This window comes from Phacochoerus africanus, chromosome 6 (assembly GCF_016906955.1).
Source record: "Phacochoerus africanus isolate WHEZ1 chromosome 6, ROS_Pafr_v1, whole genome shotgun sequence".
Classification (NCBI taxonomy): domain Eukaryota; kingdom Metazoa; phylum Chordata; class Mammalia; order Artiodactyla; family Suidae; genus Phacochoerus; species Phacochoerus africanus.
The window spans coordinates 122787925-122815919 of NC_062549.1; the positions used below are offsets into that span (position 1 = coordinate 122787925).

Below are 27995 nucleotides of genomic sequence, written 5' to 3' on the forward strand. Positions count from 1 at the left end.
AAGCTTACGCATAAGTTTCAAAAATGGTAGACAATTCCTGTTTATCATTCATTCAGTTTTCACTAGTGTTAATACCTTATATAACTATATACTATATACTATTACCTTTGTCAAAACCAAGATATTAACCCTGGTATGTTAACTATTATCCAAATTATAGCCTTTATTTGGATTTTGCCCGTATTTCCATTGTTGTACATTTTTGGTTCAAGATCCAATCTGGGGAGTTCCCATCATGGCGCAGTGGTTAACGAATCCGACTAGGAACCATAAGGTTGTGGGTTCGATCCCTGGCCTCACTCAGTGGATTAAGGATACGGTGGTATACGTTTCAGATGTGGCTCAGATCCCACGTTGCTGTGGCTCTGGCATAGGCTGGCAGCAACAGCTCCGATTCGACCCCTAGCCTGAGAACCTCCATATGCCTCGGGAGCGGCCCTAGAAAAGGCAAAAAGACAAAAAAAAAAATCCAATCTGGGATCCACAATGCAGTTACTTACCAGGTCCCCAAGTCTCTTCTGTTCTGTGACACTTCCCCAGTATTTCCTTGTCTTGCATGACCTTTACACTTCAGAAGCAAACTGATCAATTATTTTGCATTCAGAGACTACAATTGTATGATCAAGTAGTGGCATTCATTATTTCTGAGTGAAAGTTTTGAGTTTTCTAAAGAAGACTAGGTTTTGTGTTTGTGAAGATCTTGGTGTTTACTTTAAGCAAGTTGTAATTATTATTTCTTACCGTCTTGGGGATCTACAGTTATTTAGAAATTCCTTCTTCACTACAAGGCAATGATGTCTCCTCTAGTCTATTGACCATGGCAGTCGCTCTGTCTTCCGTAATGATATGTGAAGTAGCATGCAAGGCATAACTTACTTACTGCAGAATATAATTCCTGAATTCATCATTTTTATTTTATAAATTATCTTTGAAAGCCTTATATAGTTTCCTCAAAAAGTTAAACATAGAATTACCCTGTGGTCCACCAAGTTCACTCCTAGGTTTACCAAAATGATCGAAAGCAGAGACTCCAACAGCTACTTGTCCACCAGTGCTCGTAACACACTGTCCCAAAGGTGAAAACAACCCAAGTGTCCATCAGCAGATGAATGGATAACACACTGTGGTATATACATACAGTGTAGTATTATTTGGCCACAGAAAAAGGAATGAAATTCTGATACATGCTCTAAAACCTATACTTGAAAACATTACACCAAGTGAAAGAATCCGGTCCAAAAAAAAGACAAATATTGTTTAATTTTAGTTATATGAGGTACCTGGAAGAGGCAAATTCATAGAGCATGGAATAGAGATTACCAGGGGCTTGGAGGAGGGGATAATGGGGAGTTAACTCTTTAATGAATTAGAAACAGAATTTCTGTTTCGTATGATGTAAAGGTTCTAAGGCTGGTTAGTGGTTAATGGTTGCACAACCTTGTAAATAGACTTAACGGCATTGAATCGTACACTTAAAAATGGTTAAAGGGGGGAATTCCTGTGGTGGCTCAGCAGTTTAAGAACCTGACTAGTATCCATGAGGACACAGGTTCAATCCCTGGCCTCCCTCAGTGGGTTAAGGATCCGGTGTTGCTATGGCTGTGGTGCAGGCCTGCAGCTGCAGCTCCAATTTGACCCCTAGCCCAGGAACCTCCATATGCCGCAGGTGCAGCCTTCTTTTTTTTTTTTTAATGATTGAAAGGGTAAATTTTATGTTATGTATGTTTTACTAAAAATGTTTAAAAGACTTAGAGCTCTCCTTCCCACCCTCCATTTATTGGATCATATAATCCAGTGTATCGTTTTTTCTGTATTTTGTGGATTAATTTTTTTCTGAGAAACCCTCGATAGCATTATCATGGTAAAGCTGATATTATAAAAACTGTATTTCATCTCTCATTAGAAGTTTGAAAAAGTTTTCATCTCAAATGTAATGTGAATAAGATAAATTCTGATACTAATATTTGATGAGTTATGAAGATGGATAATATTAGAAACATAAGATTATTCTTACTAGAGATTCATTTCACCCCGCTGGCTTGGGTTTTGTGATGGACGTGCACATAAAAGTGGCCGCTGAATAATCTACCTGCAGAATGGACCACTCACGTCCATCAAACTCCTGATGTCTTGCCTTGGCTTCTCCAGAAGTAAGGCGTGCAGATACCTGCTTTGCTGTAGGGAATCCAGGGGCTAGAGACCTTCAGATCAAGGAACTCCAGCCTCATGACACCATTTACCAGCTCATTTGGTCTCCCATGATTGGCAGCACCATCAAGAAGCAATTCTCAAAAGAAAATACTGGGCAAAACAGGTAGCTGTCTGCCATACCAGGTCATTTCATTCATTCATTCAACAAATGTTTGTCGAGTGGCTGTTACAGGCTAAACACTGTTCTGAGAGCTTGGGAGACATCAACTAACAGAACAAATAATGCTGCTCTCACACAGTTTACCTTGGAGCTGGTCTGTTCAGCTGCAAAAGCATGTCGGAACTTGGGCAGCCAGGAGATGTGACATAAAGTGCTTAAACTTCTGAGCTTAACCCGTCCCCTATTTCTTGGTTAATTCGTTGAAGTCTTTGCATTCAAGGTGGGTGCAAGCTAGTATTGATGTTAGAGTGATATTTTTCTGTGGGGTTCTGCCATGGCTTCCACAGATTCAGACCAGTGGATGGTATCACTGCGGTTCGAGAGTCCTTAGTATCTCCAATAAGGAGATGAAATGGTACTGCTTCAGTCCCAGGGAACAGCATTTTGGCAAGAGCCAGTGAAGTTATTGCAGGGTTTCAGTCTCAGACCAAAATGGGATGAAAAGTCCGGAGCCTGGGTGGAATTACGCATGGTGGGGCTCAAGCTGAGATTCAGTAGACACAGAGGAATGCAGGGGCTTTCCACACCCACACCAGATCCATGCTTAATGCAGAAATACTGCTTCCAGTCTATAGGCCAAGCCCTTGGAAAGGGTGGTAGACCTGCCAATCTTGGTTAGATATACTTGGGACATGGACAGGCAAGAAATGACTACAGGATGGTCGTAAACAGATGCTATCAGCAAATGAAAATAATTGCTAGTGTTTATTATCCAGACCCACATTTTCAGCTCATCCTCACAACAAAAGCAAACTAGAAAGAAAAAAAAAAAAAAGCTGTTTGCAGTAAGAACTCTAGTTACAACTATTAAAAATCCAGATTTAACTTGAAAAAAAAAAAAAAGTTCAGATTTAACTTGCTTAAACAAAAAGGGAAAATTTATCAAAACTGGCAATACAATGATGGTTAAGACAGATCTCCCCCACGCCCTGCCCCACCCTGATCTCACTGTGTGCAGCAATAACCTTTTCCCCTTTCAGGGGGATATTAGGAAATGTAGTTATAATTTCAGTGCTGGAAACCACGTTCAGCTCTAGGCACCACACTTTTAAAGGGCCACGGACAAATTGGAGCATGTTCAGAGAAAAATGACCCAGATGGTACGGGAACATGAAACCAAGTTATATGAGAAACAGTTGGAGGAAGTAGGGAGATTTAGCCTGAAGAAGAGAAGATTAACCAGAAAGTTTTACAGAAACCACAGTTTTCAGATTCTGGAAGAGACGCTACGTGGGCTGGTTATTCATCGAGCCCTGCCCACTGGAGCCTCCCAGAACCAGGCCTTTGTAGGGGAGATACGGGTAGAACATCCAGAAGGACCTGATAACAGTCAAAGCTGCGCCTAAGGAATGGACGTCACTGGAGGCTGACACAGAGGCCCCCATCTCTGGAATTGTCCTAACGGGGGACGTCATCAGCCCCTTCTCACATCAGACCGTCTCCGGGGGCCCGGCCTTCCCAGCCCCCCTGTGGGCAACTGCATCTCTTTGCCTGGTTCTCCCCTTGCGCTTTGTCCTCCCTGAGGTGCTGCCATGGGTTCCCTTGTATTTCAGGTCCATTTATATGTCTGTCTCTCACTAATGATGCTCAATCCTTAGAACCTAATGTATCCTTCTTATAACAAATGTACCACACCTTCTGCTATCCCGAAATGCCATTCATAGTTAATATAACTCACCTGTGTGCACAAAATTCCATTAAAGCGCTATACTATAATTGCATTTAAAGGGAGGGAGTTGCATTTAAAGAGAGAAAGAAATGGAAATTCGCCGTCATGTCACATGTTTGACCATATCTCCAGGTATGACCGCACCAGGAGACACAGCGAAGGAGAAGGATTTGGAACATGGGCGCAGCGTGATTAGCCCACTGCTCCGCGGACGGGTGTGGGTGCATTGCTTTGGTAATTTGGAAACTGTGAATGGGGTTGCCGCCCATGATGTGATATTCTTTTCCTTTTCTTTTTTAATTTTTTTTCAATTTAGAACCTATTTTATTTAAAAATGTATCGCATAAAACGTGTCATTGTAATCATTTTTACGTGTACAGTCCTGCGGCACTCGGTCCATCAACGTTGTTGTGCAGCTGTCACCTCCGTCATCCTCTGGACCTTTTCACCTCTCGCAACTCGTGATGCAATTTTCCTAAGGAGCCAACAGCCCTTGGTGAAAGGTCCAAACAAAACAAAGCACAGTCTTCCTTTAATTTCTGTGGTAGTTCTATTTAGGAAAATTTAATGTATACATGAAACAGGCCAAAAAATGTGAGTCTTCGTATATAAAACAGAGCTAGGGTCTACACTCGGTTGGTTATAACCTGGGTGACCAGTGGGATATGGAATAGTGCTTTGTTATACGAAACGGTCCCAAATATTGCAGGTAGCACCATCCACCACTGTAACCAGAAATGATCCTGTTAGTTCCCTGGTGCACTGCCACCCCGAAAGCCAGACTCTACAGTACGGGAACTCAGAGAAGGCAAGACCCACTTTTGTTCTCTTCTAATTGCCTTAGCACCTGCCACAGGCTGCACTCCGCGTTGATTAAGTAGAGAATGTCGCGGGGAGGATGCCCAGATACCCGTCAAGTATCTGAAACTCAGCTTTGCTAAAGCCGCTCTGAGGTATCACCCTCCTCTTCTCTCACCTTGCTCCTCAGTCTGTCCTACACCTCCTTCAGGCTCAGCTTTTACAGTGGTCTGAAAAGCCAGCGACGGTGGGTCCGTCGTCCCCACTGCGGACCCGCCGTGGGTCACAGACCATCATTTCTGCTTCCTCAACTCTGCATCCTCTATTTCCCAGCCCCGACCTCCCCTTATATCTTCATCTGGGCTGTTTCCCGGCCTCCACGGTCACCCCCTTCAGACATGCAGTGAACTCTGAGCATCCCACGGACATGCCAAGCCATGCGTATTTGAGCAGTGTAGCTCCCTATGGCTAGAGTAACGGGTGCCTTTCTCACCTTGAAAAGCTCCTCCTCACGAATCAAGATCCAGCTTAACTGTCTCCTCCTTGGGTCCCAGACCTGGGTCAGAATTACTCACTCTGTATCTGTTCATGTCTTTGTTGTTTCATTTCTGACATTAAACTTTATTTCTTCACATGCCTGTGGTCTCTGCCAGAGTTCCTTGAACAGAAGTGAATTGCTGGAGTTCCCGTCTAGGAACCATGAGCTTGCGGGTTCGGTCCCTGCCCTTGCTCAGTGGGCTAACGGTCCAGCGTTGCCGTGAGCTGTGGTGTAGGTTGCAGATGCGGCTCGGATCCAGCGTTGCTGTGGTTGTGGCTCTGGCGTAGGCCAGTGGCTACAGCTCTGATTCGACCCCTAGCCTGGGAACCTCCATATGCTGTGGGAGCAGCCCAAAGAAATAGCAAAAAGACCAAAAAAAGAAGTGAATTGCTCAGGCTTTGGACTCAGTGGCTAGGGTTTGAATCCTGCATGACTTAGGAGTCCTGTGGTCTTGGGCAAAGGGCTTAACTTCTCTGGAAGCCCCATTTTCTTCTCTGTAAAGTGGGGATAATATACTGATTATAAATGTCTCAAATAAAGTTGGAGGGAGTTCCCTGGTGGCCTAGTGGGTTAAGGATCTGGCGTTGTACTGCTGTGGTACAGGTTTGATCCCTGACCTGGGAACTTCCACATGCCAAGCAAGGCCAAACAAACAAACAAACAAAGCTTGAAATGTTAACCATTTTCAGTGGCTTTGTATCTGTCCAGCACCTCATAGGAAGCATAGCAGAAAAGGTACTTACCAGCTATTTTGAATGAAGGAAGGACAGACTGCTGACGTTGTCAGATCCAGAGATTTTATTCTTTAGTCATGTTCCAATGGATATTATATTTGGCAGTTACAGCCAATTTTGTCACATATAAATTTATCCATGGAAAATATTCCTAAAAGAAAAGGGGAATCTGTTTCCCCTCTTTTTTTTTTTTTTTTTTAGGGCCATACCCATGGTATATGGAAGTTCCCAGGCTAGAGGTCGAGTCAGAGCTACAGCTGCTGGCCTACACCACAACTACAGCAATGCATGATCCAAGCCATATCTGCAACCTATACCACAGCTCATGGCAGTGCCGGATCCTTAACCCACTGAGCAAGGCCAGGGATCAAACCCACAACCTCATGGTTCCTAGTTGGATTCACTTCTGCTGCTCCACAGCAGGAACTCCTCCCCTCTCACTTTTTTTTTTAGGTGCATTAAAAAGCATTCGTTCTGAAGCAATAATGCAAAACCCCTTGGGTTTGTAAAGCCCATGCCCACTGTGGAAACTTAGGTGCCTAGACTCCTGTGTTTTGGATTTTGACTTGTATTTTCCAAAATGCGAAATGCAGGGAATCTCCCCTTTCTCTTAAGCATCTGAATGGTGAGGACCAGTTTGGCTCTGATGCCCTTGAGCCAAACTCCCTGACTGTCGTGCACTTGTCTCATCTTCGGTACAAAATAATATTCTCCTTCAGCTTATGACACAGTTGTTTGCTTTAAAAAGTCTTAAGTGCTGTTTGCAGTATAAAACTAAATCCTAAATTTTGGAAACTTCCATAGCTAATACTCTGCTGCATGTTTAAAGCCTGACATTTAATCTCCGTGAACTGGAGCGCTCTGATTTCACTGTTTGCAGCTAGTAAATGTCACTCGGAACATTGTTGCTTTCACTCACACTCAAGCACTTTCCTCTGCAGTGGGTGCCTTGGGTCAGAGAATTCTTTGTGTGCTGCTCTGGTGAGGGGGGAAAAAGACTGAGCCCGGCCTTTCAACACACTGGAAAAAAAAAAAAAAACCCACTTGCAGGGCAGCGATGACCCTGTTTTTATATGGTGTTTGTGAACGCACAATCCTGAGTCTACCAGATACTCTGAAAAAGCAAGTCTAGCAGCTCAGGCAGAACAAGGACCCCACTGAGCCCGCGAAGCAGCTCCCCTCTCTTTTGTGACTGGGGCGGGTGCGGGGATCAGTGGGGCAAAGGGGTAGAAGGCGCTGTCCTTCCTTTCATTTCAGTTTTTCCTGCCGAAGCAATCTTGTCATCTTCGGGCTCCCCAAACCGTTTTCACCCTGGGCGTTTTGTTTCTTGGTTCCTGAAGGCTGCTGGCACACAGGTCAGCCCTCACTTTTCATCATCTTGACACAAAATTGGAAAATCAGTTTGTGGCTATTTTCACAGCAAGTGATTTACTCCCGTTCTTTTATCTGTCTCCGCCGCTTTATACTCTTTGTTTGGCACCTATTTTTACTTCCTGTCTCTGCAGCCTTTTGTTCTCCTGGGATTTTTCTGTTCATTCTTCCCTCCCCTACCCCTTCCATCCCCCTAGCTCCCCGCGAGCCTTCACCCTCCTCCAGGTCCCCAGGCCCTTGCACTGCCCTTTGTGTGCATCCTGCTCCGCGCTGGGCTGCCTGCCCTGCCTCTCCCCTGGCTGTCAGAGGCACCGCCGGGGCCACCTCCCCCGCTCCTCACATCCTCAGGTCCCCCTGGACCCGAGCGAGGGCTCAGGAGCACTGGCCCACAGCAGAGCCGCCCGCAGGCAGACAAGCCCAGCTCGTCCCTGGTCACTGTTGGGACAGATGGTCAGCTAGGTTCTCGGGCAGAGCGTTGTTCAGGTAGCTGGTGTCTACGGCAACCTTTGTTTCCAGTTTCCTGGCAGCCGAGCTGAGCGTGAATTGGAGCCTGGAAACAGAACATGCTCCACAAGAAGCACGGAAGTGGGAATTTTAGAAAAGCAGGGGCTTTTCGGTCAGACATGGATTCAAGTCTCTGCTTTGTGGCCTGTGAGCTTTGTGGCCTTGGACAGATTCATTCATCATTTGACAAATACTAATTGAGTGCCTATTAAGTGCCGCATTCAGTGGCTTGATGGGTCTTGGTGGCCCCTTCTTTCTTTTCTCTTCCTGAGCCCCAGGTTGGTCATCTTTCCCCTCCTCACTCCTGTGTTTTGTTTTGTGTTGTTTTTAAGTGGGAAGACCGGTCCCAAAGCTCTTGATTTCCAGTAAGCGCACTGGCCATATCTTTTCTAATCCTGGCGTGTGTGTTACACAGCTCATTAATCCAGACAAAGAAAGCCCTGTGGGGACCAGGAGGTCTACTTTAGAACCACAAAACTGGTTGTACCTGGAGGGTCACCCAAGTACAGTACAGGCTACAAACGGCTATTATTCCATGAGGAATAGATGTCTTGATCCCGCACATGGCTTGTTGTTATAATAACCTGGACCATACTCATGCGTGCTCTGTTACAGAAAATAATGCAGGTGAGCCTTGAAATCACAATGGTGGAGAAAAACAGTACCGAGAGGGAGTTTTAGGAAAGAACTTCTTTTTGTTTTTATTTTTAATTTAATTTTTTTTTTTTTTTTTGGTCTTTTTGCCATTTCTTGGGCTGCTCCTGTGGCACATGGAGGTTCCCAAGCTAGGGGTCGAATAGGAGCTGTAGCTGCCAGCCTATGCCAGAGCCACAGCAACGTGGGATCCGAGCCGTCTGCAACCTACACCACAGCTCAAGGCAATGCTGGATCCTTAACCCACTGAGCAAGGGCAGGGATCGAACCCGCAAGCTCATGGTTCCTAGTCGGATTCGTTAACCACTGCGCCATGACGGGAACTCCGGAAAGAACTTTTAGCCCAGGTTGTTTGGACTTTATTTCGAGGACAGCAGAAAGCCACAGCTGATAAATGTTAACGTGACGGATCTGTATTTGAGGGCAAGTCAAGCAGCAGCCCTGTGGAGAGGGTCGCAGGGAGGAGTGAGGCTGGGGACGCAGGGGAGACAGAGATGGCCTACACCACTGACTGGAGGTCAAGAGCAGCACCCAGACTTGAGAGGCGGTAGGTAGAATTGACAGGCTTTGGGTAGGAGGGGAAGAGAGAGAGATGTATCTGGGAAGAGGGCTGTTGTCCCAAGTTAAAATAGTAAGATTTCAAATCGCGGTGCCACCAGAGGCCCTTCCCCCTGCAGGACCAGAGGGTTGCCATGGGGATCCAGCCTGAGAGAGACAGCGGAAGCAAAGGAGAGATGGACTTGGCCAGTGAGAGGGGCTGGACCAGTCCCCCAGGAGGGAGCCAGAGAGGAAGCCCTCTGGCAGGTTAAAACTGCAGGGAGTGGTGGAACAGAGATTTGCCTTCCGCTGACGGGAAAGAGAGAGGAGAAAGGAAGGCAGAAAAAGAAATGAGTCAGTGTGTCGGGGGCTTGTGGGGGCCGCCGTCAAGAAAGCTGTGATGTTGTAGATTCTCCCGCCTCGGGAATCGTCGTGACTAACCATTCACATAACAGGTGCATGGAGCCTTACTTCAGTTTTCCCAAAAAACCAGATCTAACAAAACTACTTAAGTAGATACTAAGCTAGATGGTTTTGTGTATTGTAAACTATCTATTTTCTTTGGGTTTTTTTGTTTTTGTTTTTAAATGTTGGGCAGCCCCTGCAGCATATGGAGGTTCCCAGGCTAGGGGTCAAATTGGAGCTGCAGCTGCCAACCTACACCACAGCCACAGCAATGTGGAATCTGAGCCGCATCTGCAGCCTACACCACAGCTCACAGCAATGCCAGATCCCCAGTCCACTAAGCCAGGGATCAAACCTGTGTCCTCATGGATACTAGTTGGATTCGTTACCACTGAGCCACAATGGGAACTCCTCTTTGGGTTTTTTAAATTTCGTTCTTTTATTGCCTGGGATGGAGGGAATTCAATCCCTGGGACAAACTGTCTCCTCGTAGCCTGTTTTTATAGGATGTTACAGAACTTTTCAGTCTTAAAACAAGGATCTAAAAACAGTAAACAAGGAACGATTCGTGAATACTTTGGCAAGGTGGAGGGGGAAGGGAAGGGGGGTGACTTGATGGCTTTAGAACAGTCTGTGGTGTTCTTCTCTCATCTTTTATATCCATAGATTGTATTAATTGGACATAGCACTTTGTGTCCCTCCTAACAGATCCATGCCGAACAGAGACTTTGAGTTTTATAACTGATTGCATGAAATAGTGAAACATTTTTTCTCTGTTTAAAGGCGAAGACATTCCCTTCCATTTCACAGTTTTTAAAGACTCAGAGCAGGGAGTTTTGAACTAACGACGTATGCTAGGCGGGTTTCCATACTTGTAGAGACAATGTATAGAACCGTTGTTTTTTCTGAGGTATTTTGTGCGGTTAAACTGACCAGCACGAGAGACCCAGCAGTGAATCAGCAATTTCCACCAGCTCCCTTAAGGCTTTGGTGGTGCACCCATCTTCAGGCAAAGCGCTTGAGAGGGGTTGAATGCAGTGCCCTGCCCGTTTCTAGATGGTAGGTTCCCTGATGGCTCACTCAAGTTCCCCGGGCCCAACTGCCAAGGTCATTATAACACCTGTTGACTGCAAACAGATGGACTGCCAGTTAGCTCTCCAGCTGAACTGTCAGCAGAGCATTGCAGTTGGAGGGTCCGCCGCAGCCATGGAGAGCCATGTGCAAGTTCCTGCCACCAGGCCACAGGGAGAGAAGGAAAAGGAAGCTCTTTAAAAGGGGGAAGAAGGAAGCTGGGAGGGCTGCCGTAAACAGCACACGGGAGAATTGAGGGTTCCAGGAACAGCGGCTTTTCCTTGGCTGAGATGTGAGCTCACCAGGCAAGAAGCGGAGTCTGCCTTCTTCCTCTGGGGCTCTGCTGTCAGAGGGCGTGAGAGCCTTCTGGCCCCCAACTCAATGTTCATCGAGCTTTCTCTTTATTAACTGTTCTGTACCTTATAGCTGTTAACTCATTCAATCCTTACAGCGACCCTGTGCCATTTCATTCCTTTTTATGTACCTTATGCTTATTAACTTGTTTAATCCATACAACGACCCTGTGCCACTTTTATCCTCATTTGACAGATAAGAAAACTGAGGCATAAGGCGAAAGCTGACTTGTGCAAAGTCCGATGGCCACTAAGTGGCAGAAACAGGATCCAAACCCAGCTAGCCTGAGACTGTGGCATGGGCATCTATACTCTAATGCTTATAGGTGCCACTCTCTGCGCAGGACAGAGCTGTTGAATTTGTGAATAAATTTCCTCATAGAGTCGCACAGATGAGTCGACCCAGAGTGATGGGCTGGTGGTAGCTGTTAGAATGACACCATGGATTTTAACCCTCCTTGATTATAATGAAAATCAGATTTAAAGTGAAGGTCTCCCACCTTGCTCCAGTTCCCTCCGGAAGTCCTGTTGCCAGCACTTCCCTGGACCACGGGAAGCCTGGTTTTGTTTTCACACCCAGCTCTCTGGTTCAAAGACTCAAACACGGGGGCCCTGGCTGTCCAGGGGGTAGGAGTCGTGCGCGACAATGAACGAGTGGCGTTAGAGGCTGCATGGCACTTACTCTCCCTGGAAATGCTCCGTCACACTCAGGAAGTGTGATTTAATCCTGGTGAAGCGAATTCCGTTTTACACCCTCGAATGGACGGCCTCGCAAACAGACCTTCATTTTCAGTCTTGCCCTGGGAAGTCAGTAGTTTGGTGTTAGCTGAACTATACAAAATAGGGGTTGATTCTGCTGCCATCCCCCCTCCTGTCCCCTTAAAAGGCTCTTGAAAGAGGACCTGAGAGCCTGCCGCCACAACCCAACGAGCCTGGACCGTGGCCCAGCAGTGCCCTCAGCGGGGCTGGCCGGAGGAGGGACAACTGCGGTTCCGTCAAAAGAGCCACTGTTGATCTTCAAAGAACTCCAGCCGCACAGATGACACAAGCACTCTGTTCCCCCTTCGGCTCTAAGGCCCCTCTTTTGGTCTTTGTTGGGAGGCAGCCTTAGGCAGAGACTGAGAAAAATAATAGCAGCAGATGTGCATAAGGGGCCTGCTGGATCCTAAGCGCTTTGCAGACTCTCCCTCACCTGATCCTCACTCTAGGGATTATAGGGAGCACGACCTGAATCCCCATTTGGCAGACTAGGAAATCGAGGCACAGACAGGTGAAATAAGTAGCCCAAGGTCACACAGGTAGGAAGCAGCGAGGCCAGAATTCACCCCCGGGGGGTCTCACCGCTGCCCTTCCCCTGGGGGGGTCAGTGCCTCAAATACTCCACCCTGTTTACTTTAGAAATTTGCTTCAAGAAGCAGGGGCGCCATATGTGAATCAGAAAAGCTAGAGGTTTGGTATTCTCTCCAGAGTGGCTAAGAATCTCTTCCTAACAAAATTGGGCTTTTGGTAAAACTATATTTCCCAGGTTACCTGCTGGATTAAAACCGGCCGCCTTGCCCTTAAGGTGACTCTGGCAGAGGACTCACTCTAGTGCTACCGACAGACCAAGCCCCACCCCAGAGGCCCCGCTTGCCCGGCCCTCCCCTCCGCTCCCTGAGGACCAGGCTGTGGTGCGTCCCCCACGTCTGCAGAGATGCTCCTTCAGCATGGGTGGCGTGGGGCACCATGGCAGCTAAGCGGACTTTGAGAGGCAGAGGACACGCCGCCTCCCTGATGTCCCCTTCTGTCCTCCCACCCTTAGGTGGCTTCTCTATAACCTGTCCTTACTTTCAGAATGTCGTCAAGCACCGCTTTTAAAGCATTAAGAGACAGGTAAGATGCTAACTTGTCCCTATGGCAGGACCCTGCCCAGGGATGCTTGTTCTCCGGAGCTGAGCTCCAGACCCCCAGCGGAGGAGGGAAGCGCATCCCGGCGGGGCTTTCTGTTTCTGGCAGTTCTCACTGCACTCCTCAGGCCCCTGAGAAGCTCCTCCACATGAGCTCAGCCGGGCTGCTTGTCCCCTGAGTGACTTCAACCAGGACAAGAGAGAAAATGGCCTTTGATGGCTCACCAGTCCCCACGCCTCCCCTCCCCCCTTAGCACACAGACCCCGTTTGCACAATGTAGATGAGGGGCCTCTTAGGAGGGTTGCCAGCCCCTTCCTGTCCAAGCTCTATGAGCCAGAAGCACCTGGGAGCCTGTTTCAGATGCGTGTTCCTGGGCCCCAAGATTCTGACTTGGAAAGAGGCTGCATGCTGACAAGTACCCCTGGGCGAATGATGTGGAGGCCTGCGAAATGCTAACAGGGAGTCACCCTTCTACTTTCTGGTTTAAAGGGGTCTCCATGGCACAGAACTGGGGCAGACCCACTGATTCTCCCAGTTGCTCCTGCAGCGCCTCTCTTCAGATTCTGTAATCAGAGAGCATCACCAGTGCAGCCGAACATACCCCACCAAGCACAGCTGAGCTCGAAGGCAGTAAACACCTCCAGGGAAGACCCTGATTTGGACAAGCAGTGTCGTTCTGCTTCTGCAAGTTACTGCAGAGTCAGATGCGGTGGTGCTAGGGTCTTGATAAATGTGCAGTGGGCAACGAAAGGAAACCCCTTTTGAACGCCTGGATGCACAAAACGAAGCGTGTGTTCTGTGGAGGACCTTGCGCCCTTATTCCAGGTGTGGTGCTGCAGGCTCGGCTGCAGGGGACCGTGTTCCCACAACAAGGCGCAGCTCCTTCATGCACGGCCCCCTGCATGTCTTCTTCCTCTGTTTCGTCGTTGGGCTTTGAATATTAAGTGTCTGTCTCTCTTTTACATACACATAGCCAGCAATGCACAAACAAGTGTTTTTATGTAGCCTTTTGACTTAGAATTAAGGAATTAGATTTTTTAAAATCCTCTATAAAAAATGGTAAGCCTTTTTAAATACTGCAAGAATAATCTCTGTATAAATTATCTAAGGAAAACTGCTGACTAGTTTTCCATTCAGCAAGATTGAAATTTTATACATAGGTATGTGTAAAACAATTTTAGGGGAGGATCACAAAGAAAATATCCCTTATCTGCTTAAGAGGGGGCCTTGACAGAAGTCAGGAGTTACATAATTGCTTTGAATTCGAGCCAGTTCTTCCTGTTTAGAAAGGATACTCCCTTTTCTTTTGAAAATGTTAACCATTTCCCACCATTTTTTCTGCCAAAAAGCTTTCATAATCCATTGTAGTCCAATGACATATTATAGTCTGCCACTGATTTCTCTATTAAAGCTATAAAATATTAATAAGAATCTCCAGGATTTTGCCTTCAGTTAAACTCCCTGTGTCACATCTGCCCTGGAGGCTGCCTTGCCTTCAGCCCACTTCTAACTAATGCTGGACCTGATTGGCAGGTGCGGGACCAGGATGGGGTGGGGGCAGGAGAGCCCCAGGCTGGCTTTCTAAAGCTGGTTTGAGTCTCAGCTGTGCGATCTTTCCCAGGTCACTCAATTTCTCTGGGCCTCCATCTCCTTGTCTCAAAAATGAGGATAAAGACATGCACCTCAAAGAGCTATCATAAAGTGTAAGTAGGGAAATTGTGCAGACGCCACACTCAGGCTCTGGCACTGGTAAGTGGTAGGTGTCCTTGTGAATGTCAAGGTCTTTCCCTTCCTTCTCAAGCTAAAGGGCAAGGGCTGAACTAAGTGACTCCTGAGACTGCACCTAACTCTAGTGATCGAAGCCCCTGGGAGAGCCACTGAATATACAGTGTGGGGAAAACAAAAGGAAAAACTACTGCATTACTAAGAGATCTCCATGGAAACGTTTCAGAGAGTTGAAAATGCAATGAAAACCAAAAGAAAAAAAAAAGAAAGAAAGAAAAAAAAAAAAAGAGCCAAGAAGCCAGGGAGTTGTCACCTTGACCATTTGGCCCAGAGAACAGGAAAACTAAAAGATTCTGTTTCCTCAACTGAAAGTAGAATCAGCCAGAAAGATTAGGAAAACAATATTTGATTAGCTTCACAGTGATCCTTAACGATAATGCAAAGTAGGCACAGCTTTAACCAGTCAAAAAACATATTTAAGTTTTTGTTTTATTTGTGTATTTATTTTTAATGATGGACCCTCCAGGCAAGGAAATAAAATGCTAGCCCAGTGTAGGCACTGCCAGCCTCTGAGCTCTCTTGCCATCAGAGGAGCCATAGACATACATGGAGTGAATGGAGCCTTGGGTCTGCAGGATCTTACTAACACATGCATTGAAACTACAGGTGGGCATCCCTGAGTTGTGGATCGGATACTGGAGCCTGTTGTCTGTATGGCTGTCACCTATTTTAGCTTCCACCCCTGTGGCTCAGCCCAAACCTAGCAAATTAGGATGATCACGGAAGGTTGGGAAGTCTAATTTCCCTTGTGAGGGCAAAGTAATGGATTCTAGTTTTGAAATCAGCAAGATCCGGCTTACTTGTCAGGTCAGCAGGGTTGTTCACCATGTCATGGCCACCAGCTTTCGAGGCCATTTGGCCGCAGGCTGAGAAGTACACAGAGCAGCTCCCCAGATCCAGAGCAAGGAAGCTCAAGAATGCTTCAGTCATCCACTGTCTGTGGAAACAGAGAGAACACCACTCCTGGTTATCAGGCTCCTTCTCTCATTTTTTTTTTACGTAAGCATCACAGAGCAAAATATGTGACTAGAAGATAGAGACCAAAATGGATGCTTGGGTTACTTTTATATGGTACCTTCTGACAGGTAGGATAAATCATGCCAGGTGAGTGCCATGCTTACGACAGAGTGAGGAACAAGCCTTCTGCTACACAGTACTCCTAAGAGTTTGAAAAATGCCGCTAGCATTCTAGTTTACTTTTGGGAGGATTATAATAATCACCATTCACTGAATTTTGCCATAGACTGAGCACTATGTTAAATGCTCTGCATGTGTTATCTATTGCGCTCCACAGCAATACTGAAACGTAGATACTGTTTTCCCTCAGTTTATATTTATTTTTGATTGAATTACCATCCCCTACCCCTAACATTTTCTATCTCACCATTACCAACTCCCAAGAAAGAGAAGACATTAGAACTTACTCTCCACCTCCCCCAAAAGACCACCAGGACTAGTTTCATCTTGCCATATATATATGCTTCTTTTCCTTTTATTTCTTTTTCTTCTCTGATTGCTGTGGCTAGGACTTCCAAAACTCTGTTGAATAAAAGTGGTGAGAGAGGGCATCTTTTTCTTGTTCCTGATCGTAGAGGAAATGCTTTCATCTTTTCACCTTTGAGTATGATGTCAGCTGTGAGTTTGTCATATATGGCCTTTATTATGTTGAGATATGTTCCCTCTCTGCTCCTTTTCTGAAGAGTTTTTAATCATAAATGGATGTTGAATTTTATCAAAAGCTTTTCTCAAACTATTGAGATGATCATATGGGTTTTATTTAATTTGTTAATGTGGTATATCACATTGATTGATTTACAGGTATTGAAAATTCTTGCATCCCTGGGATAAATCACACTTGATCGTAGTGCATGAGCCTTTTAATGTATTATTGGAGTCAGTTTGCTAGCATTTTGTTGAGGGTTTTTGCTTCTGTGTTCATCAGTGATATTGGCCTGTTCTTTTTTGGTGATATCTTTGTTTGGTTTCAGTATCAGGGTGATGGTGGACTCAGAATGAGTTTGGAAGTGTTCCTCCCTTTGCAATTTTTTTGGAATAGTTTTATAAGGATAGTTATTAACTCTTAATGTTTGATAGAATTCACCTGTGAAAACCTTCTGGCCCTGAACCTTTTTATGTTGGGAGTTTTTAAAATTACTGATTCAGTTTCATTACTGGTAACTGGTTGTTCGTATTTTCTATTTCTTCTTGGTTCAGTCTTGGGAAATGGTACCTTTCTAAGAATTTGTCCATTTCTTCTAGGTCATCCATTTTTTTGGCATATAGTTGCTCATAGTAGTCTCTTATGATAATTTGCATTTCTGTGGTGTTGGGTGTAGCTTTTCCTTTTGCATTTTTAATTTTATTGATTTAGGCCCTCCTTTTTTTTCTTGAAGTGCAACTAAAGTTTATCAATTTTGTTTATCTTTTCAAAGAACCAGGTTTTACTTTCATTGATCTTTTATATTTTAAGTCTCTATTTCTGCTCATATCTTTATGATTTATTTCCTTCTAACTTTGAGTTCTGTTGGTTTGTTTTTTTTTCTAGTTGCTGTAGGCATAAGTTTATGTTGTCTTTCTTGAGGTTTTTTGGTTCCCTGAGGTAAGCTTATATCACTATTAAACTTCCCTCTTAGAACTGCTTTTGCTAAATCCCATAGGTTTTGGATCATTGTGTTTTTGTTTTCATTTGTCTCTAGGTATTTTAATTTCCTCTTTAATTTTTTTTTTCACTGATCCATTGATTGTTTAGTAGCATATTGTTTAGCCTCTATGTGTTTGTGTTTTTTGCAATTTTATTCTTATAGTTATTTCTTGCCTCCTAGCCTTCTGGTCAGAAAAGATATTCAGTATGATTTCAGTTTTGTTAAATTTACCAGGGCTTGCTTTGTGGCCCAGGTTGTGATCTATCCTGCAGAATGTTCCTTGTGCTCTTGAAAAGAATGTGTATTCTGCTGCTTTCAGATGAAATGCTCTATAAATATCAATTAAGTCCATCTGGTCTCATGTGTCATTTAAGGCCTGTTTCCTTACTGATTTTTAGTTTGGATAATCTTTACATTGATGAAGTGGGGTGTTAAAATCCCCCACGATTATTGTGTTACCAGCAATTTCCCCTTTTATGTCTGTTAACATTTGCATTGTATATTGAAGTACTTCTATATTGGGTGCATATATGTTTACAATTGTTTATCTTCTTTTTAGCTTAATTCTTTGATCATTATGTAGTGTTCTTTCTGTCTTGTAACATTCTTTATTTTAAAGTCTGTTTTGTCTTCTATTAAGTATTGCTACTCTGGCTTCTTTGATTTCTATTTGCCTGGAATACCTTTTTCCATCCCCTTACTTTCAGTCTGTATGTCTCTCTAGATCTGAAGTAAGTCTCTTTTAAACAGCATATATACAGGTCATTTTTTTAATTCATTCAACCAGTCTATTATCTTTTTGTTGGAGCATTTAGTCCATTTATAGGTAGGGTAATTATCTGTATGTATGTTCCTATTGTCATTTTATTGATTGTTTCATATTTGGTTTTGCAAATCTTTTTTTCCTCTTTTTCTTTCATTGTCTTCTCTTGTGGTTCGATGACTATCTTTAGTGTTGTGTTTGGATTTCATTTTTCTTTTTTATGTGTATATCTATTAAAGATTTTGTTTTTTGGTTACCATGAGGTTTTTGTATAGCAGTGTATGTGTGTGTGCACTTGCTTTCAGTTGCTGGTCTCTTAATTTCAAGTGCATTTTAGATACCCTGCATTCTCCTTCCCTCGTGATTACTGTTTTTGATGTTATATTTTACGTCTATGTGGAGTATCCCTTAACTGCTTATATTGGATACAGGTGCTTTTATTACTTTTTTGCCTTTTAACCTCCCTGTGTCTTTATTTACCTTATTCACCACAAGCCCCTGAGATAGAGTTTCACCTGGACCTAACAGTTCTGTTAAATTATAATGTCTCAAGTCCCTGCCCCTCTCCAACCTCCCAACCCTTTTACTGGTCCTGACTTTGTCAGTCCACAAAAATCTACATCATCTTCTCTCCTGCCTCTTGTTTTAGTTGCTGTCTGATTTACCTAGAATACCATACCGCCTCATCAGTTATTGACTCACAAGTCACTTGCTCCCAGATCTTCTTTGACCTCCATGCCTCCCTGTTCCCTTCTCTTGCTTTATATTATATGTGTATCTAGGAGCTCCCTGGCGGCTCAGGGGTTAAAGATCTGGCATTTGTCAGTGCTGTGGCTCAGGTCACTGTTTTGGTGTGAGTTCAGTCCCTGGCCCTGGGGACGTCCATATGTTGCAAGCATGGCCAAAAAAATAAAAAATAAGTGTGTATCCATTATTTTCTGTCTTCACACTGGAATGTAAACTTTGAGGACAAACGTATATAATATAATACCCTGGCATATCATCTGTACTCAACAGTATCTGACATACTATCTTTGCCTGGTAAATATTTCTTGAACAAATGAATCTGTGAATGAGGAAGACAGAGAATGGTTAAGTAGCTTGACCCTGCTCACATTGCTGTTAAGCAGACAACTTAGATACATGTGATTGCAAAGCCCTGGCCCATAGACCATGTTGTTTAGCTTCTTAATGGATTATGTGAATGCAACATGGGCAAGAATATTCTGGCTGAACAGTAGTAATCAGTGTTGAGATGTTAGTGTCAGGAACGTATTGATTGGGCGAGGTCCTGCAGGACCAACATTTACTGTTCTTTATTTAATTATATATGTGATTATGTGATTTATAAGAATATATATATATATATAGTCATTCAAATGACCAGAATATATTTTCATATATACTTGGTCTTCATCCATGGTTCCTGACTCACAGCTCCTAAAACTTTTAGAATGTGCTAAGTGATGAGAGCCGTAAAGGTGCCTTGTTAACGTTCATGAGATGACTTTTGGAAAGCACCCAGGAATGGGGGCTGGTTGCCAGTGGAGCCAACCACGTGATTAGAGTGTTGGAACTTCAGTCCCACCCTGACTCACTCCCATCTCTTAAGGGGAGAGGGCCTGGAGGTTGAATCAGTCACCCATGGCCAGTAATGTAATCACTTGTGACTATGAAAAGAAGCCACCATAAAAACCCAGAGCACAGTGTTGGGAGGGCTTCTGGGTTGGTGAACATGTGGCACACCCTGAGAGGGCATGGAAACACCACACCCTTGCCCCCTACCTTACCCTGTGTTTTTCCTCATCTGGCTGTCGATTCATATTCTTTAATATCCTTTGTAATCAATCCACAAGCTAGTGAGCAAACAGTTTTTTTCCTGAGTTCCATGAGCCATTCTAGCCAATGACTTGAACTCAAGGAGTGGGTCATGGGAACCTCTGACGTATAGCCAGTCAGTCAGAAGGACAGGTAACAACCTGAGTTTGTGACAGGCATCTGAACTGGAGGGCGGTCTTTGGGACTGAGCCATTAATCTGTGGAATCTGGGTCTATATCCAGGTAGATAGTGTCAGAATTGAGTTAAATTGTAGGACAACCAGCTAGTGTTTGTTGGAGAGAAGCCTACACACACACACACATACACACACACACACACACTCATACACTCATGTTGGGACTGCATTCAAGAACCTAATTTACATTGGGAACCGTTTTTTGAGTTGTTATTAAGCAAAAGGCAAGTACCTTATATTTGAGGAGCCATCAATAAATTCTGTCTTTGTAACATAAGCCATTAGCCTAGATAAAAACAGTTTATAAGTTACGTACCTTTTTGGTATGGTTTACAAGAGGATGAAAGCTATACCTGGGTAAAGAGAAGTAGGGAAGTGGCCCAGTGGACTGTGACATGTTCAAGCAGTGAAGCAGCTGATGCCTGTGTAGCAGCATGGAATTACGTGGTGATACCATTAGAAAGGTGGACCTCAGAATGCTATATACACAATGATGACAACTCTGAAAATTCTGCGGGTTAGCGGTAGAATGGTGAGAGACCTTGAGGTTTATAAATAGTCAGTGATTCTAGTGTTTCAGCTTTATTTGGTTATTTCATGTTGGTCTAGATGTTCCCTTATAACTGTTACTACTCAGATGATTAAACATACATAAAAAAGAAGAAACGCAGTGTACCGTGAGGTGAGCCAAGCGGCTGCGTCATCCCATCTGCTCAGCATCCTGCTCCTTCCTGTGGTCCACTCCGCCCCCCCCCCCCCCGCCCCCGGGGTGCTGACATTCGGCACTGCCTTTCCTCGGGCTGCACCCCAGCCTTCCGGTCCTCTGGCGATGCTCTCCATGCTGCAGAGCACCTGCCCTCCAACGGCGGGTTCCTGTCTCTCTCTCGACTCCACCCGCATGCCTCTCCCTCCAGTTTTTGGAGGCTTCCATCCCACAGCTCCCACCCTCCCCTTCCCTTGAAGGAGGATTTCGGCACCTTCTTCCTGTACATCAGTGCGCTCCCCCCGCCCCAGGCCCTTTGTGCTGCTCGGTCCTCATCCGTGGGTCAGTTGGCCTCTTCCTGTGCTCATGGTCCAGCACTCTGAGCCCTGCCTGCCTGAGGAAATCCTGTGACTGTTCTGACTCCACCTGTTCCTCCTCTGACTCCGCATTTGCTGCTTCCAAAGTCTTCTTTCCATACCAGTCAGATTCTTGGTAACGAACCATGCAGAGCCAGTCCGGCTGACTGGCACAGCAAAGGAATTTAGTGAAAGGCCGTGGGGAGCGCTCCGAGTTACTGGGAAGGCTAATGAAGTAGGATTGGTCAACAGCGAGGGACCAGCTGGGAGCTGAGCAGCTGGAACCATGGCCAAACCCCTTGGCCTCAGGTGCTTTGGGGGACCCTGCTGCCACCACTACTGGATAGCACACTGTGCAGATGGCACCCCCGGTACTGGACACTAGACTCTGCCAAAGCCATCTATGCCACCAGAACAGACTGTCCCCCAGCCTGGCTTCTCAGCATCACCAGCTCCTGGTCAGACCGAGGCAGGAACATCTGGCCAGGTCACAGCCCACCCGCTGGCAGCAGAGGGGCCCCAGAAAGGCGTCCCTCACCTGTGCCATAAGAGACGGGCTCTGCCTGCTGCCACAGCTCTCATGCAGTGGGAAGTCACTCGGTATCCAGACAGAAAGAGAAAAATTAAACAGAAGGCCCCATGGCCCATCCCCAATTCAGGATGGTTGTTTTATTAAACTTTCTACAACTTCCTTACGTTCTTGAAGCTGTTTCTTCTAACTTCTCACTCAGCAAGAACTCTGGAACACAGTTCAGTGCAAAACTAAAGCCTCAGGGGTCACAAGATTTATATACAACTATGTTCATAACAGCATGGTTTAGAAGAGCAGGAGGGAAAAAAAGAAGTCAGCCTGGATTTTGAACAATAAAGGCATAGATGAATTATGAGAGCTCCATAGGATTAAATATACATAGTCATTAAAAATCATGGATTTTTAAAAAACTTTTTGCAGTACAAAAAAATTGCTAAAACTAAAAAGCTCTTTAACAATACTCATACGTAAGCTCTCAGAATTATATCTGTACATGTATGAACATATTTTATAGTAAAATATAAACGTGTTTATGAAGATATACATTGGAAGACAATACACCAAAATGTTAACAGATTGGTGAGAAGGATTTCTTTCTTCCTGTGCCTTCCTGTACTTTTCACACTGGGCTGGAAAGTTATAAATATTTAGAAGAACATCTGTTGAGGGCCCACTTCCTGGGCCGACATTTTTTTCCTTTGTCATGTTCTCAGAAAGTATAGTTCTTCCCAAACCAATCTCAGAGCAAATGCTCTGAATTTTCACCTGCTTTTTCCTATGTAGTGAGTTCCTTCCTCACCACCAGTTTGTTCCCACAGATCTTTCAGTTCACATGCGGCTCATTCGTTCCGTCCCGTAAACCTTTTCCCAGCCCTGCCTTGCTCACCCAGCTCCTACCTGAGCTCCCCTCTCTCATGTGCTCACCTTCCCCGCACGTATTTGAGCTCAGTGAGTCACTGAAGTAGCCGTCTCTGGGGTTTCCATTGCTCTCAGCCACATCTGGACATCTCATCTCTGTCGGCGAAGCCCAGTGACCTTGTGGTTTCTTTATGGTCTGAAATAAGAAGGGTGCCTTCTGAAGCATCTCACCTGAAAGGCTTCCTATTAGGCCCCACAACTGAGCTCCTCGTCCTGGGTCTCCCGACGGGGCCTCCCCTCTGTGCCTTCCGTCCTCATCTCCCCATTTACCTGACTGCCTAGTGGAACCCGTGTCCTACCCCTGGAAGTGTTGGTTTTGACAGAACCTGTGACCTCCCTGGGGACTCCCTGCCCAAGCCAGCTCCGCTTTGCCAGGGGGCTTGAGTTCCCAGCTTCACCCACCCCGGGAGCTCCGCGATGCCTTGCCTGGAGCTGCGCTCCTGGAGCTCTCTGCAGCCTGCCGTCCACGGGCAGGAGGCTGTCCAAGAGACTCGTTTTCAGGCCAGCGCCTTGGAGTGGGCCCCTGCCTCTCTGTCCAGGTCTTCCAATTGCAGCCCTACGCGAACTCTCCATCGGACTTGCCGTCTCAGCGTCACGTGGTCTCTCTTGGGCCACCGTCAACTTCGTGGTCTCTGACCTTCAAACTGGCCCAGGACTCCACAGGTCTTGGCCCTTGTTGTGTGTATGGGGCTCCCGCGAGGCCAGCAGCTGAGTCGAGACGAGCCGAGTTGAACGTGTCTTTTCCTGCATGCCGATGTCACGTCTCAGCCATCGGGACCCATCCTGTGGTGACCCGGAGCTGCAGAACAGCCATCCTCTTGTCACTGTTCTTGATCCTTGATCTGGCTCATCTACCCTCATGACTTCATATTTATATGAGCCCTGACCTTTTTCTGTTTTCTAGACCCATAACTTATCTTTAGGACATCTCTTGAATTTCCTGCTCTCAGAGTTTATTTATTGATGTGTTCATTCATCCAGCAGGCGCATATGCACACCTACCAGTTGGCTCTGCGGACGGGCTAGTTAGGGAGTTAGACAAAATAAAGAGCCGTGTCAGTTAGGATGCTTTTTATTGCTAGTGACAGACGTCCTGATTCAAACTGCCTTAAGCGAAAGTGGAATGTCCTCCCTCCCATACCTGCCAAGTCTAGCGGCAGATCTGGTTTCCTTCAGGCACAGCTGGATTCGCGGATCTTAAATGCTACCTTTGGGACCTGGCCTGTCTTCATCTCTCAGCTCTTTTCTGCCCTGTGACGGCTTCATTCTCCAGCTCTCCACATGGTGGCAAGGTAGCAATTAGCAGTGCCAGGCCCACACTCTTCTAGGTTCCAGCACAGCAGAAAAGGTGCCACTCTCTCAGTGGCCCCAACAACTGTCCCACTACTTCTTGTGGTCTCTCCCTGGCTTATGTGCTCTTCCCTGAGGAAGTGCCTTTGGCCAGGGAAATTCAATGCCTTCACTGATCAGACTGCAGTCATATGTGCTTTCCTTGTCGTTGGGTGTGGAGTCAACTCTACAGGCACTGAGGTTGAGAGCAGGGAATACAGTGAGTGGTTCCCCTGAAGAAAAGACAATGGGTATGAAATAGCAAAAAAAAAAAAAAATATGCTCTGTTACAGCCATTGTGTTCATGACACATGTGCATGATAGAGCTACACACAGGCTCGAGTCTGGCAGAGGGAGCATTTGCCTTCCTATCTGACGGGCAGAGAGTTCCCACCTCCCTCACCCCTCGGTCCTTCTTTTCCTTCCTTCCTTTCAGCAGAATTTAGCGAGTTGTCCTAGAGCATAGGTTGTCCTAGGAGTGGGCCCTGCTCCTAAGGGCCTTCCAAAACAGCAGGGACGAGGCAGAAGGAGCGATGCACCACCCACGTTTACTGGGGATTTGTATTTTAAGAAATAGAAATACGAAGAGTATTTCCGTGCTTTTTATAACATTGAAAAGATAACTTCAAGCATGATAGTGTTTAAAACCTTCTCTAGCCAGGCCGTCTCCATAAATTTCTGTTTTATTTAGTGTTCAGAATAAGTCTGCCTGGTATGCTTCATTAAATAATGGAAACTCCATAATCCACAATTTTTAAATTTTTGACTAGGCTGCTGTAAAACTCAGCGTTAAAACCTGTGCTTAATTAAAAGACAAAGTAATCTGAAGGGAAACTTTCCTTAGTCTGAGTTTCCCTTCAGATTACTTTGCTTTAAAAAAACAAAACAAACAAACAAACAAACAAAAAACTTGATTGAGGGTTTGGTGATTTTAGTGTACCTGGGGCTTTTGTAGTAAGATGCTTTTTGTAGTAAGATATTTCATTTTCACTTCGGCCCAACCATCTCGGCTTCTGATGCAGCATCTCCTACCCTTGCCCAGTTCTTTCCCCTCCTGTATCCAGACCCGCTCTCAGTGTATTCACAGCTTGTGTATCGTGGGTCGACCCGACACTGAAAGGAGCACATGTAGATACGCACATTTTTTTTTAAAAAGGCAACAAACGTGAAAATGTTTGTTGTGACATTCCAGATCCAACATGCAACCTTTACATTATTTTTTGGCTGTAGGTTTTATTTCGTTCTGTCCTGTGTGTGTGGGGGGGGGGGGGGATTGAGAAAAGCAGCACAAATAATGCAAGGATTCGGGAATACGTTAACGCAGTGGCTCTCGGCTGGAGAGTTGGCGGTGCCTGGAGACATTGTTGAGCATCTTGGCGACTGGAGTCCGGTGGGTGGAGGCCACGGATGCTGCTAAACAGCCTACGATGCGCAGGACTGGCCCCGCAAGGAGAAAGAATCCAGTCCAGAAGGTCCATAGTGCCGCTATTGAGAACCCTCGCATGAATAGGATTTTTAGAATTCTAAACCCTGAAAGGATTCAGAACAGTCTTGCAACTTAGGCTTCAGACCACACTAGAAACAAAGGCGCCTCAGGGAAACGTAGACTCCTGGAGGTAGCAGGGAAGGCCATCAGGACCCGTGTCTTGGCTTCGCACGTTCAGGAACTGAATCGCATGGGGAAAAGTGACCGGACGCAGCAGAAGGCCACTCCTCAACGTGTGAGCAGGCAGCCTGCCCCATTCCCCGCACCTCCGTTTCCTCCTCTGCAGAAAAGGATACGGAAACTTGCCTCCCACGCTTGGTCCGGGGACTGACGAAAACAGCGCGTGTGCCCTGTTTCGTGCCGTAGCTGGGTAGCTGGCCGCGGTGAGTTGTCACTAAACAGTGGTGGCGAGGACAGAGGTGGTCTCGGAGGTCGCTGCTGTGGTCCCGGGCCTCAGAGCCAGTTCACAGCTTGTTCAGCCCTGCTCCCCTGCCTCCCTGTCCCATTCTCTTCCTTTTACGCTTCCTCGAGGGTCTGTGAAGACGGGGTGTAAGGGGCAACTCAGTAGGGATTAAAGAGCACTGGCCTGGAGAGCAGCTCAGGAGCCCGTAATTGAGGAGAAAGTCTAAACAAAATTTCTTCATGCAAGACAGGCAGGGGCTTAAATTGTAGGTAGGAGCTAAGGAAGCCTAAAAAGGATTGGTTTCTGCCTGAAACAGGCCCCCCTCTCTGATCCCAAAGCCCTGTGAGTGGTGCTGCAGGTGGTCCCGCCTCCAACAAGGGCAGAGCTTAGATCACATAACCTTCATCAGACCCTTGGATCGCTCCCCAGTCCGGTAGCCCCAGCACGCATGTGCCAGGCAGGGTCCCTGACATGCTCAGTATTTCTGGGGACACTTTCCGATCTAAGATTCTCTGATGTCTGATAAGCTTTGTGGACCTGATGCTGGAGCCATCACGTGACATTTTAACTAATGCCTGGTAGGCATGTGTGGACAACCTAATTCTGTGAAATAGGTTTCCTCTCATTTTCTTAAAAGACATATAGAAATGTGTGTGTCTACATGTATGTACAGACACACGGTTTTTGGCCATTCCTAAAGCTTGTGGAAGTTTCCAGGGCAGGCACCAAACCTGCACCATAGCAGTGACCTGGGCCACAGCAGTGCCAACACCGGATTCTTAACCTCTAGGCCACCAGGGAACTCCAAATTTTAGTTTCTCGTGCAAATCAAAACTACCTCACACTGGTCAGAATTGCCACCATCAAAAAGTCTACAAATAACAAATGTTGGAGAGGGTGCAGAGAAAAGGAAACCCTCTTACACTGTTGGTGGGAATGTAATTGGTGCAACCACTATGGAAAGCAGCATGAAGGGTCCTCAAAAAACGAGTAAGTCTTGCCATATGATCCATCAGTCCAACTCCTGGGCATATATCTAGAGAAAAGTCTAATTTGAAAAGATACATGCACCCCCATGTTCATAGCAGCACTCTTCACAATAGCCAAGGCATGGAAACAACCTAAATATCCATGGGTGGTTGAATGGATAAAGAAGACGTGGCACATATATACAATGGAACACTATTTGGCCATAAAAAAGAATGAAATAATGCCATTTCCAGCAACATGGATGCAACTAGAGATTCTCATACTAAATGAAGTAAGTCAGAAAGAGAAAGACAAATGCTATATGATATCACTTATGTGTGAAATCTAAAATATGGCGCAAATGAACCTATCTACCAAATAGAAACAGACTCACAGATATAGAGAACAGACTTATGGTTGCCAAGGGGGAAGGACGAGGGAGTGGGATAGACTGGGGGTTTGGGGTTAGTAGATGCAAATGATATATTTATATACAGAATGGATGAGCAACAAGGTCCTTCTGTATAGCATAGGAACTATATTCAATTTCCAGTGATAAGCCATAACAGAAAGGAATATTTAAAACGAATGTATATATAGGTATAACTGAATCACTTTGCTCTACAGCAGAAATTAATATTGTAAATCAACTATACTTCAATTTTTAAAGAGTGCTCAATAAGAAAAAAGTTTTTATTTCTCTTGTTATGTTCACCACCTAAATTGTTTTTAACCAGGGGCTTTCTATAAAAATTAGCAGAATTCGAAAGCGTTAACTCTCTGGATTATAGCCACGGACTAAAAATTCTCTTGAGGGAAAACCTCATTCACTTAGTAGCAGTCTCTCGAATATCCTGTTTGTTGACTTGCACTCGTAAGGTGATTCTACCTCCCACGAAAATATTCTGCAGAATTAGTCATTTGGAGACATTTCTCCTACATTTTACGTGTCTGTTCTCCACCCATTATGAAGATTACCCTTAAAAATCCACAGGAACAAGTCGGTACATGAGAAAACAGTAAATCACAGCTGATTTTATCTGTTTTTCATGCATTTGTGTGACATTCAAGATCCACAACGCAGTTGGAGAGGAGCCACACACACCCAGCCCATGGGTGCAGGCTGAGCACCGGGCACCGTTCTCCCACCTGCCGTGGCCCAGGGCAGGCCACCCAGGAGCAGACAAGGGCAGTGACGTGCC

At 45.6% G+C, this 27995-nt stretch overlaps 1 protein-coding gene across 6 annotated transcripts in view; it reads left to right on the plus strand.

Annotated features, from left to right (window-relative positions):
- The window catches only part of ALG14 (ALG14 UDP-N-acetylglucosaminyltransferase subunit), a 160842-nt gene that overhangs the window by 80572 nt on the left and 52275 nt on the right, over nt 1-27995 (plus strand). The gene's annotated exons all lie outside the window — the stretch shown is intronic.